Below are 14,347 nucleotides of genomic sequence, written 5' to 3' on the forward strand. Positions count from 1 at the left end.
CATTAAAGGTCTCTTTGTTTATGGCGAATAGCATAGCCATAAAGTACAAGAATGATTTAGACATTTATAACAAACCTTTCCTCCAAACCTTTGCTCACAATATGTTGTTGTTGTTGTGGTCTTCAGTCCTGAGACTGGTTTGATGCAGCTCTCCATGCTACTCTATTCTGTGCAAGCTTCTTCATCTCCCAGTACCTACTGCAACCTACATCCTTCTGAATCTGCTTAGTGTATTCATCTCTTGGTCTCCCTCTACGATTTTTACCCTCCACGCAGCCCTCCAATACTAAATTGGTGATCCCTTGATGCCTCACAACATGTCCTACCAACCGATCCCTTCTTCTGGTCAAGTTGTGCCACAAACTCCTCTTCTCCCCAATCCTATTCAGTACCTCCTCATTAGTTATGTGATCTACCCATCTAATCTTCAGCATTCTTCTGTAGCACCACATTTCGAAAGCTTCTATTCTCTTCTTGTCTAAACTATTTACCGTCCATGTTTCACTTCCATACATGGCTACACTCCATACAAATACTTCCAGAAATGACTTCCTGACACTTAAATCTATACTCGATGTTAACAAATTTCTCTTCTTCAGAAACGCTTTCCTTGCCATTGCCAGTCTACATTTTATATCCTCTCTACTTCGACCATCATCAGTTATTTTGCTCCCCAAATAGCAAAACTCCTTTACTACTTTAAGTGTCTCATTTCCTAATCTAATACCCTCAGCATCACCCGACTTAATTCGACTACATTCCATTATCCTCGTTTTGCTTTTGTTGATGTTCATCTTATATCCTCCCTTCAAGACACCATCCATTCCGTTCAACTGCTCTTACAAGTCCTTTGCTGTCTCTGACAGAATTACAATGTCATCGGCGAACCTCAAAGTTTTTATTTCTTCTCCATGGATTTTAATACCTACTCCGAATTTTTCATTTGTTTCCTTTACTGCTTGCTCAATATACAGATTGAATAACATCGGGGAGAGGCTACAACCCTGTCTTACTCCCTTCCCAACCACTGCTTCCCTTTCATGTCCCTCGACTCTTATAACTGCCATCTGGTTTCTGAACAAATTGTAAATAGCCTTTCGCTCCCTGTATTTTACCCCTGCCATCTTTAGAATTTGAAAGAGAGTATTCCAGTCAATTGCTCACAATAGACAATACTGAATTCTCGATGAATGTTGTGAACTGGTGAAGTACATTCAGTGCTTCAGTGCTCAGCTAGTTCTTTTGTTATTAATAATAAAACCAATAAAATATTCTCTGTGAATATTTCAGTATTGTCTATTGTGAGCAATACTGAAATATTCACAGAGAATATTTTATTGGTTTTATTATTAATAACAAAAGAACTAGCTGAGCACTGAAGCACTGAATGTACTTCACCAGTTCACAACATTCATCGAGAAACAACTGCTATAAAACTAAATTTGTACATTGTTTAAAAAATGATCATTACTAGTTGTGTTTGAAGAAACTACTTTTAATGTAAATTTGTACAATGTTTAAACAATGATTTAACATTACTAGCTGTGCTTAAACAAACTACTATTAATGTAGTAAAGTTAGCAGGAAATCCACTGAAAAATATTGGAAAGAGTGATGCTTTTAACTATGGCCAATGTTATGATCCTATGTTGCAACCACACCAATTTGTAGAGCCACTGTTGGAGGGGCACCTACGATGTACAGTTAACAGTTCTGTCTGAAGCACAATAACAATGTCTTTAGTGTCTGCATGGGTGTGAAAATGCTGCTACTCTACACCATCACTGAGGGTATTTCACGGACCAATGATGGATCAATAGCAACTGGGAATGAGAACCCTATGACAGGAACTAGCCATGTGAGATAATTTATAGGAAGCATAGTATCCAAACCAATGTAGATATGTGCATGGCAATGAACTCAGCATGCTGCTGGCACAAGCAACTAGTAACTGAGCACACGACAATAACACTCAGTATTAAGCACAAGGTAAGTGCCACTGTGATTGAGCTCACCACGAGCACTGTCCCGATTCCAATACTGCCATCTACAAGTAAACACTTCTGTCAGTGGGTCTGCCTATACAGTGCAATACATGCACCCTCTATGACAGGTTTCTGAACTACACTGCTCTACCTATGCCAGCTCATTTGCCTCCATCATGATGTCTGCTGGCTTCACCCTGAAAAGGCCACTTAGGACCCAAAATGGCTGGGCTTGGGCCTCGACCTCCAGTGCACAACCAGAGAGGGTGCTGGAAAAGACGGAAGTGGACTGATGAGCAAAGGAGGCATTGTCAACACCGCCGGCTCTGTCAGAGGACATGGAGGTTGTGGGAACAACATATCCACCAACAGAGGTGGAGACAAGGCCATCTCAAACAATGATTGGGAGGAGGGGGGGGGGAGGGGGAAGGGGGGGGGGTATGGCACAACTGAAATCCATGGGCTCCACATTGACAGGTGGATGTTCAAGCCTCATTTGGGCCCAATGTTGCACAGGCGGCAAGAGAATGGCAGAGGTCAGGTAGAGGGGGGAGGGCAACAGGGAAGTGCACAACTGCAAGTGGGAGTGCACCACTAGAAAAGAATTGTTATCGACCCTGTTGTTCAGCTGACTGGAAACTGTTGTGGTGATGCTTCAACACGACACAGGCATAACTGATTTGCATAATGGGTCAGCTGCTCTGCAGCGACGTCCACCACAAACAACTCTGACTTTTGTGGCCCATCATGATACCCAGCAGCCAACCATGCCACTGGTCAAAAGACTGGGCTCAAGCAGCAGCCCTGGGAGAAAACACAGTGGTCTGTGGTATGTGACTCAGAGTGCAACAAATCCGAGATACGACATGGCTGGTGACCATGCAAACGTGCTGTAGGACCGCATTTGTTAATATGTCTCACCAATTACGTAGCCAGGAAACTCTACAATGCACCTTCAGGGTGAAAGGCAGACACAAACTACTTCATTTGGGACACTTCCAGGTTGGAAGCCAAGTGAAATGGTGCAGCAGAAGTTACATAAAAGATATACCACTGTGAATGCAGAGGTCTTCAAACACCTGTGAAACAAATTGCCTTGTTTATCGGACATGAGAGTCTTGGGAGATCCCTCAATGGCAAAAATAACAACAAAGAGTGAATAGTGGCAGCCGAAGACATGGGGGACAGCTTGGCTATGTACAGGAAACAGGAAATCACACTGACTACTGACAACCATATGCTGCCAAAAAATGAAGCAGAATCAATGTGCACTCTGTTCCATGGGTGGTCGGGGCCAGCCAAGGAGGGAACTAGAGTGGTAGTGCAACCTGGTTCTGTACACAGGCCTCACAGGTCCATGCCAGATGTTCAACGTCACGATTAATAGCAGGCCAGCAGATGTGATGTTATACCAATATATCCCATTGCAACGCCTGAACCAACTGGAGTATGCAAGGACACAATGCCAAGAGATAAATGGTCAAGAGCATTACTCCTCCATGACAAGCATGAGGAGAGTCGCTGATCAACTATTAACTGATTACATAGGAAGAAAAATGTATGCCAAGCCTGATCTGCAACCAAAGAGATGTACTCCAGCCAACCCAACTGGACAGTTGAAACAAATTTATAGAAAAGCGAATCAGTGGCCAAGGTGGTCAGGTTCAAATGGTTCAAATGGCTCTGAGCACTATGGGACTTAACAGCTGAGGTCATCAGTCCCCTAGAACTTAGAACTACTTAAACCTAACTAACCTAAGGACATCACACACATCCATGCCTGAGGCAGGATTCGAACCTGCAACCATAGCGGTCACGCGGTTCCAGACTGACGCGCCTAGAACCGCACGGCCACACCGGCTGGCAACGTGGTCAGGACTTTGCTTATTGTTAATGGAAAATCTGACATGGTTTCATGCAAGGCACCATCCACCACAAACACAAGAGCCTCCTGCTCATTGAACTCCGGACTGGGCCCCAGCAATATGCATGAAAGATCATCAGCACTGGCATGCTGGGTGGTGGAGTGGTAACAAATATCATAATTCTAGTTACTGAGAAAGAGTGCCCACTATTGCAATGGATGGACAGTCCTATCCGGCAGCTTGGAATGAGGGATAAATAAGGAAACCAATGCCTTGAAGTCGGCAATGAGGAGGAATCTTGCCCCCGTATCTTTTTCCACATGCGAATAATTACACTGTGCAGCAGAAAGCTGCTTTGGTGCACAAGTGATGGGCTGTTGAGTGGTGCTCAGGTCCGATGCAACACTACAGCATGAATGCCATACTGGGGCGCATCACAGGCCAGAGTTAATGGTTCACCAATAAAAAGGAAGCCAAACAGGGAGCTAAGCACAAACACTGCATGAGACACTGAAATGCTCATTGCCAATCTGCAGACCAGACAAACTTATTGCCCTTCTGGCAAAGCCGGTTAAGAGGCTGGCATTGTGCATGGACCAGGGAATGAATTGAACATAACATGGCATCTTAGCAAAATAATACTGGAGCTCCTTAAGATTCTTCGGCGCTGGCAGGTTAGTGATAGCTTTAATGTGGCTATCCATAGGGATGAGACCATTCTTTCTAAGCACATGACCCAAAAAAAATACACCTTTGAGGGAAAAAAAACTGCACTTTTTCAGCTTGCAATGAAGACTATTCTCCTGGAGGTGTTGGGAAACTAACTGAAGGTTTCGTAAACACTCCTACCGAGTAGGGCCACGATCCAGATTCCTCAAGGTGATTGACACAACAGGGGATGTCCTGATTTGACTGCTATAGATACCACGGGTGAATTCCCACGGCAGATGAGATTCCATAAAGCAAGCGATTAAACTGGTGAAGCAAAAAGGGGGCACTGAGAGCCAGGAAAGTCTGAGAAACTGCATTCAATGGCTCCTGCAGGTAAGCATCGCCCAAGTCAATGTGTGGGGGAAAAAAAAAAAAAAAAAAACCTACAAATCCTTGACACATTGCATGCTGACCATTAGTCTAAAATCACTGGAGAGGAATACAGCACCGTTAGGCTTCTGAATCACCACAAAAGAGGTTGTCCACTGACTCAACAAAATAGAGCAAATGCCATCTTGATCCAGCCAACACTGCAACTCTGCCTTTACCTTGTTATGCATGGTGAAGCGAAAGGGTATGGGCAACAAAATTTAGGTACCACTGATGGCTTAAGAGAAATATGTGCCTCGAAATTTTCTGCCCAACCCAAGGTATTCTCAAACAGTGGGCTGTATGAGTGCAGTAGGGAGTCTTAATTCATCAAAAAGAAACAATTGAAACACTAAAAGCACCTTGTCAGTGACTTGGAATCCAAAAACAGAAAAAAGCATCGAGCCCAAAGATATTATGCACCAACGCTGACCTGACCACTAACAATGCAAGTTGCCTTTTCACGTTCTTGTAACATGTGGAGATGAAGAATTGTTCCTGCAGCGGAATGCACTGTTTACTATAAAACACAAACTGACGGAGCACCCACTGCAACTCCAGGCACCCCAAGAAACTGTACAGATGTAAATAAATGAGGATGACCGACACTCCTGTATTATTTGAAATTCAACCTGTCATCCTTTGTAGTGTAACTTGTAGTATGAATGTAACCACATATTTCACTTCTTCCTAAGACACCGATGAATAATATTTGTGGGGAAATGTTATTTAGAAAAGTATGTAACCTGTCACTTATTTCTGTGGTAAAAGTCTGAAAGCTTCTGTCATAAACTTGGCTTCATAAAAGTAGTCAAACAGTGATCTATATATCTGACATTGTAACTGTTTTATGAGAGGCGCAAGATAGAGAAGAGTTTATTACGAGTGGTTACACAATTTTGTAGTAGCTGACATAGATGTGAGCTCTCTTATAGCTCTCAATCCTCTGCAGGTGGAGAAGTCACACAGTGGCACTGCATAGCAGGTCCACAGCATCAATAAACTATGGGAAGGCAATCATAAGAAAATTATCAAGGCAAAAGTTATCATGAAGAGCATTAGGGTGACAGATCATTAGTGAAGTTGTTGACTCGGTTACAACTCATAACATGAGTCCTAAACACTTGGTGCCCAAAATGAAGGACATGGTTAAGAGGCACTGAAATAAGACAGCTTTTGTGATATTAGAAGAATTTTCAGGAAATATGACACTGCCAAGAGCAAACCAAGTAAACAGTGAAGAAGAGATAGACGAGCACATGCTGTAATCTGTCACCCAATGTAATTAAAATATTTAAGAAGTAGTAATTTTGTGATTTGGCAAAAACCAAGTAAGTGTGAATTATCACAACAGAAGAGAGAAACAAGATTAGTTGATCATAGCAACAAGGTTAACAACAAGAAATATTTACATATTGAAATAACTGTCGAGACGAGTCAAGAAACATTAATTCAATGCAACAGAACATTTCGGCATGTTTGATACACTGCATCCCATTCATTCATATCAAAGGTTTAGAAGTAGGTGAAGACCATCTAGAGAAGTGCAGGGTGTCATCAATAACAAATAAAGTAACAAACATAAGAGGAATACTGTGACAGCAGGCTTTTTATTAGATATTTTCATATATGCAACTTATAAAATTGCACGGAACATAGGTAAAAGTTTTAAAAGTAGTTAGGAAACACATGTTTAGGGGTACCCAGATAGAGTCAATATACTATGGAGAAACAACTTCATTATTATAATGTGAAAGGAAAAAGGGTTATAGGCTGTCCATACTGTCAAAGATTTACGATGGGTTGGGCCAGATTTTGGGTAAGTATTTGGGAGTGAAGGTTTTACTGTGGTGAGATTAAAGAAGTATTCACACAGTATTTGTCCAGAGAATAATGTGTGAATGCAGCTCTTACAGAGGTCTGAAGCAGTGATGGTTAGACACACTTTTGAAGTGACAACTCTTGAAATTTTTGTTTTTGGACATGTTTGACTTACCACAGATCTGACATTTAAAGTACTGGAAAGTGGTGTAGATTAAAATGGCAACTCTGAACTCTTTATGGTAAACAAAGGTTGAAACTTTTGCATCTAAATAAAGTGGTTAACTTATGTTGTTACAAGGTAATATATGGGGGTTACCTTTGACTAGGAACAACGTAATCACGATGGAGCGTGAACGATCATGACATGTGGTTCACATGAGTTTCTTATGATGATGCAATGATATGTGAGCAAAGAAATTGGCTGTTAATAATAATACAGTAAAATAGGTAACGGGAAAAATCATTTACTACTGTAACAAACAAAAACAATTTATTGTTTAATCAGTATTTGCTATTAAATTGAACAAATTATGTTAAGAAAGAATGAAGATAAGGATTTGATACCTTTTATCAATTAAGCTGAAAACGATAAATATATAAAACTGGAAATGCAAGCTGTGACACTTACCCTTAGTAAAACAAATGATTATTAATTACAGGGTGTATATGACCCGGGAGAACCGGGAAAAACTCGGGAATTTTTTCATCCAGGAGAAAACCAGGAAAAACCTGGAAATTTTTTAGAACTCCGGGAAATTTTCATTGTTTTTGTTTTCAGTTAAATTTTTGTAACTTTGATTGGTAAGAACCCATACTATAACAAAGGATATTACTTTATTCTCCTACTGCAGAATAATACTGCAGCAATAAAACATGAACGAGAGAAAATAAAACTTAAATTGCAAAGAAAATGTGTCATATACAACAACAAAATACAGTGCTCATACAAGCATCTACCAACAGCAAAATGTGTCAAAGGCTTTATGTAGACTATGCAATGGCATAAAGCCGGCCTCAGGCTTTATGTAGACTATGCAATGGCATAAAGCCGGCCTCAAATGCTTGAGGGGGCGCAAGGGGGGGGGCAATATCTAGTATTGCCCCGGTTCGGAAATATTGTAGATCTGGGGCTGATGCGCAGAGCAGTCTGAGTTATAGTGGGGAAGTGGGTAGTCTCCACGTGACCCATGTTTACATTTAGTGATTTTGCTGTTTCCTCTTTGTTTACTGCTCTCACGTCAAATGAAAACAAAACTTATTCCTGTGGCCGGGAGCTATCAAGTGAATTAAAATACATTCACATAATTATGGAAGTCTAAAATATGTTATTAGTTTCAAATTTTATTTTATTTCCACCTTTCTGACGATCAAGCATTAATTGCCTTGTAGACCAATGAAGTTATTTTTGTCTGTTTGCTAATGAAATTTGGCTTTAATAAATCTTTTCTGCTGAGGCAGTCAATGTATTTGAAATGTAGTGTTTAATTCCACATATTGGCTAGTTTCAACTGTTCGCTGCATTTCAAGTGCACATTTTCATCTTCTAGAATGTATGACATTGTACCATAATAAAGAACCAAACACTAGATAACACAGAACTGGTATTCCAAGAAAATTTACATCCCGAAAACCACACTGAAAAGCTTAATAGCAGTTCGAGGCCTACTTCATTGGGAATCTGAACATACAAATGTGCACTTTAAATGTGCACATTTTAGTATGGTTCATGAAATTCCGATGCTCTTGGAGTATCCACTGATGTCTTGTTTCTTTTATAACATAATCTAAGATCTTTTAATGTTTAACACATAAGAACATACAGGCCTCCAATGTCATCGTAGCTGCGCAAGCACGGTAGTGCCTTTTACCTGCACTCTCTGGCAACTGCTGAAAGAAACCTATTTCTAACAGGTCACAGGAATATATTGCGAATTGTGGTATGAAAAGCATTACTTTGGAAGTAAACTTCCTTTACGCAAGCTGAACTATGTGCGAGAATGTACGATCAATTTCTTACATCACAGAGCGTTTGACTCTCATTTAAAAATCAACTCTTTAATGACAAGCCATTTAGAAGAATTTCGAGCCCAGAAGATCAGACATTTATGTCGTTATTAAAACTTTACTGGCACATTTGTGTGATATATCTTCAAGTGTAAAGCATGCAAAAAAGATCAACATGTATGTGAAAGCTTAGCTTCTCTTGCAGCGTATTAACCTTAAAGGCCGATAGTATATGTGAAAGCTTTGCTCTTCTTGTAGCAACACAATGTATATTAATTTACACCATTAACTTTTCCTGTTTGTATGTTCACACTACTTACAGTAATGTTGCTATCGGCTGACTACACCACGTGTCCTATGCGCTGAATATACTCTGGCATTGGCTGGCCAGATCATATGACATGAGGTACGAGTGGCTTACAAAAGTGCATCGCAATCTTAATTTCAATGCTTCGGAAAGTAACATGTGGTATTTGGTGGAATTCGAATTTATACTTTTGTAATATGTAAATATGCAATATACATGTGGCTACACATCAAAGATCTTTCCAAAAAGTGTTTTTTTTTCCCCCTTGAGTTTCGTTTTCCAAAGTGCTGGGAAACTCTATGCCCGTGTATAAAACCATAACCATTCAAAGGCTTGATACATTTTACAGTTCTGTGGGAAAATATACTGTCACTTAACAAGGAAAAAGTGTGTTTTCACCTGGAAGATAGTGTGTTTTTAACCAGGAAATCCAGGAAAAATCTGGAAATATTTTCCCTGTCCGCGTATACACCCTGAATTAAAAATGACTGACTTAAGATGTGTGAGTGTACATGCCCTGATGTATGGTAAAATGAAACTGCATTCAGTCTCATGAGATATTAATTTTACCAGTGATGAAAATTTATCAAAATTCATGGTTATAATATATATAAGTAACTAATTAAGTTATTTCACATGACATCTTTCATCTTAATGGGGGCATCTGTACTGTAACATGTTATAATTTAACCATGTTTCACTTCTTATTTAACCGATGAAAGACATACATGGGGAAATGCTATAGATAAGTATCATAAAAAGAACTTCTCCCTACCACACATTCATTTAATCTACGTACATACGTCATGAAAGGAATGCTAGCACAAAGCACCAACATGGTACAATGATGATTGAGTGTCTCCACCTGTGATAGAGAGGTTGTGTATTGGAATGCACAGAAAAAGACAAAATGGTAATAATGGCTACCATTCCAAAACAAGCAAAGAATGTCTTGTAATCTGTCACTTCTGTGGTAACGTTCTGAGAGCTTCTGTAACAAGCTTGGCTAGGTAAAAGCAGGCGAACAGTGATCTACATACCTGACAGTCTAAAGTTGTTTTATGAGAGAAGCAAAATACAGAAGAGTTTATTAAGAGCGGTTATGTGATTTCACAGGTAGCTGGCATAGGTGTGAGCTCTCTTACAGGCCTTGACCCGCTGCAGAAGTCGCATGGTACACAGAGTGGCACTGCATAGCGGGTTCACAGCATAAAGAAACTACGAGAAAGCGAGCATAAAAGAATAATCAAGGTAAAAGTAATCATGAAGTGCAACTTCATGGTAGATCATTGGGAAATTGTTGATTCAGTTACAACCCATTACTCAATTCCTAATTCCTAAACACTTCGCCATCCTTGAACAACATCAGCACAACAGACTGGGGTGACATGTGCAGTGCAGTGAAGAGAGCCCCAGTATCCAGGGAAAACACTGGGGTGTCGGACGAGACTATCAGGGCAGGACAGCTAGGTCACCCAAAAGGCAGAACGAGAACGATCCTGAGGATTGGAAAACTGGCACAAGCAGGAATTACAATCCTGTGAGAGATATGAACCTATGGACGAAGGGGGCAGCACTGTGAGCCACTGCAGCAGAATCGTCAACAGAGACAACATATTATGACATGGTGGGAGACAAAGCCACCTGGGGTACACGATAGGACACCTAATTGAGCCACCCACCAATTATCAGAATGTATCTCACTCACTGCTGGCCTAAACTCATGCAATTCCACAATTTGGACATCATCAGCTGAAGGAGGGTTGGACAAGGTCAATTCCCTAGTCTGTAACCAAACAATCACATCACAAACGAGTGAGTCTGTATAAGTGATAGTACATTTGGGACACCCAAACTGACACTTGCATGAAAGAACCTGCAAATAGGCATTCCAGGCTGAATACAACTGCCACAGGCGCTTTTAGTGTTAGTTGAACTGCTATCATTTCGCAACCACACGGGTTTGATAACCAAAATACTACATAAGCCACCGACAAAGCTTGGCAAAGGGAAGTTTCTCAAGCTTAGTAGAGTTCTTCAAATTTTGGACAATTTCATATAAACCTGTATTCTCAGACAACAAGAAGACGGCCTTACCAATAATTGACAATACACCTTAACTGGCAGTGCAGCAAGAAGTGGCAGAGGTAATCCTCCCACCATTCTGTAGACTCATCAAAACTGACAAACAAGGGTGGGGACAGTGAAGAAAACTGCCTGCGGGCACCTAAGCCAACCCAGGGGTGAGGCCAGGGTGTGAAATGAATTTGCATTATGATTTACCTGCACCTGCATTTGCTGCTGTTGCTACTCATGGTCTGCAGTTGCTGCTATGCCTATAGGAGCGTACATGCACTGCACCTGCCAGCATTGCAAAAATGACAGATTCACTGTGGCCCCAAGTTAACATTACGAGAAAGGGTTTTGAAAAAAAAAAAAAAAAAAAAAAAAAAAGAGGTGTACACGGCTAAGAATGTTCTTTGTCACAACTTTGGTATCTCCGCAGGTGAGACAATGCCACTACTCTACACTGTCGGCACGGGTGCATCACAGGCTGACGATGGTTCAATAACTGGGGACAAGAATCCCATGGGAGAAAACAAATTCACTGTGTGAGTCAATCTACGGGAAGCAGAACATCCAAACCCATGTAGAGATGTGCACAGTAATAAATTCAGCACACAATTGGTGCAGGCAGCTAACAATGAAGCACACGTCAACACTTGGCAGGAATCGCAAGGCGAGGTCTGTGATGATTGAGCTCAGTGTGAGCACTGGCCCACTCCGGTTACTGCCATCCACAAGTAAACACTTCCACCAGTGGGTCGCCAGTACTACAGGATGCATGTTCCCCTCCATGGGAAGTTTCTGAACTACTCTGCTGCTCTCCCCATGCCAGCTCATCTCCCTCCATTCCAGTGTCCACTGATGGTGATACTAGTGTCGATGGCTGATTGTAGCAGTGTTGTCAAGAGTGTTTTCTGATAATTTAGATCAACATTGAACTTAATTCCATTGATCCAAGTTCCTGTCACACAACAAAACAAATTCCTGAACTCCAGTCAGTTTCTCAACTAGGGTCGAAATCGGTCCCAGTCAGTGGAGTTTACACACTAGCTGTTGCTGATGTTTCTTTTGTTCTTCTTGAACAGTTCACTGTAACTCACTAGCCTTACACTTTCTTTCTTCTACATTCCAGTCTGGTACAAAGATGGGAAAAATCTTTCTGTTTTATGTTCCTTCTGCATCCAAGTAATGGTGCCATAAGCTTCGTGAGAAAATTTCAACAAACGCCTGATTCACTGTTTAATGTTCATTACTTACCAGGTCGTCTGGGAACTCAATGAAAATAACTTAATGTCTATGTATGCTGCCAATCACAATTTTAAGCCATATGTATCTGCTTGCTAGCCACGTATTGCATAAATTTACATCTAGTCTCAGTGGGAAACAGATATTCATCAATTCTGAGGTTTTGTCTTGGTCAGTAAAGCAGGGAATGATTTTCCATGAAATCATCCCAAGATACTGACATCAAAGTAAATTGTTTTATCCATCTTACTGAATTTAGTTCCCTGAAGTCAAACTGTACAAATTTCATTATGCCTCTAAATGAATTTCTTCACATTATATCACGAAGAAATGATGTCACCAATTTTCTATTCAACTCGATTTCATTGGGAAAAATGACACAGGCATTCAAAATTGCAGTGAATGCATCTAGCTCACAACTAGCCAAGAAGTAGCAGCACTGTGAGTTCTAATGTTTATCTTCACAATGGCACTGGTCCTGCTACAGAGAGTAAAAAATTTTGCTTTTGCAATCTTCCAAGTCCATTCAAGATATGATTCAAAATCTCTCATTCTTTCCCAAATTCTAATTGGGCCACAAGAATTGGTGAAGACAACCGATATCTTCATCTTCCTTCCTGTCTTTCTCTATCACACTGAATGCCATCCCTTCCTGAATGCTAGAGGAGAAAGAGGAGTTTGTCTTGCTGCTTTAACAGTTATTGTTGTAGCTTCTCCAAACACACCAAAACTAATTTCAGTGCCTAGCCAAGGTGCAGCGCTGCTAGAATGTAGTCGGCCTGAACAATATAGCCATGCACGCGTGTGTGTGTGTGTGTGTGTGTGTTAACTCAGAAGACACATTTGTCTGAAAGCCAAGTAACATTTTCTGTCTTGTTTATGGAACTATAGTCCTCTCAATGTTTCAACTGTATGGTAAGTTTTTATCTTTACTCTTTCCATTATACATATTCCAGCAAGCAAGGACTTTCCAGTAGCATATTCTTATTAATAAATAAATTCTTATTATCTACATTTTTTTTTTAAATTACTACATGATGAATGTTTCTTTCTACCTTTGTATCTACTTTTACTCTGCATCTTACAATTCCATATTCACTTGTGATTTGAAATGGTACAGGAGCACTGCATTAAGTAAAATTTTTGGGCCGTATCTGTTGTTCTTGTTTATCTTAAACAATTGAAACATAATATGACATACTAAGTTGTTTGAGCCAAACACTTACCTGAGAAGACACACCATATAATTGTATCTTGGTAATCAGTTTCAGCTGTGTCTGCCAGATTAAATGATGTAAAAAATTGGAAAGTCTAAGACAGAAAACAACAATACCAGAAGGATAGATTGCTGCTCACCACAAAGAGGCTTAGCATCAAAGGCAGATATAATGAAACGAATGCTAGAAATATTCTGTCTTTCATATGAAGCCCTTCTTCAGAAATTGAAAATTCACAAATATTGACACAACAACGACAACAACAACAACAACAACAACTCGCACATGGCCACTGTCTGAAGGCCTGTCAAGCCTTCTGAAGAAGGGCTTTCTCCAAAAGCTGAAATATTTCTAGCATTCTTTTTTCATTGTGCCTGTCTGCGACCCAGTGCTCCTCTACGTAACGAGATTAAGTGATGTGTAATTTGCATCCGCTGTCATTACTGCTTAATAGATTAATGAAGTGTTGTTATAAAAATATTTGTTCAAATTCCAAGTTTGCTTTCGACTACCTACCATCTTTCTACTATAGGATGGATACACTTTCAATGCATTGCACTGGAAGTTGCTATACAAATGATAAAGTGTGGATATACAAAGTGACAGCAACTGGAGTGAGAAGAACAGATAATACAATGAAACAAAATGATAGCATGAGAGGAATGAGTGAGAAACTCAGCACAAGCAAATGGTGTGGGGAATGGATTAAAAGACATTTATGACAGAACGGCCCAAAGTAATAATGAAAAAATG

The 14,347-nt window shown here is 40.3% G+C and overlaps 1 protein-coding gene across 1 annotated transcript in view; it reads right to left on the minus strand.

The window, feature by feature from the left end:
* Positions 1–14,347, minus strand: part of LOC126203401 (phosphatidate cytidylyltransferase, photoreceptor-specific) — a 113,816-nt gene that overhangs the window by 38,344 nt on the left and 61,125 nt on the right. The window lies entirely within an intron of this gene.

The sequence above is a fragment of the Schistocerca nitens genome, chromosome 9 (genome assembly GCF_023898315.1).
Source record: "Schistocerca nitens isolate TAMUIC-IGC-003100 chromosome 9, iqSchNite1.1, whole genome shotgun sequence".
Lineage (NCBI taxonomy): Eukaryota > Metazoa > Arthropoda > Insecta > Orthoptera > Acrididae > Schistocerca > Schistocerca nitens.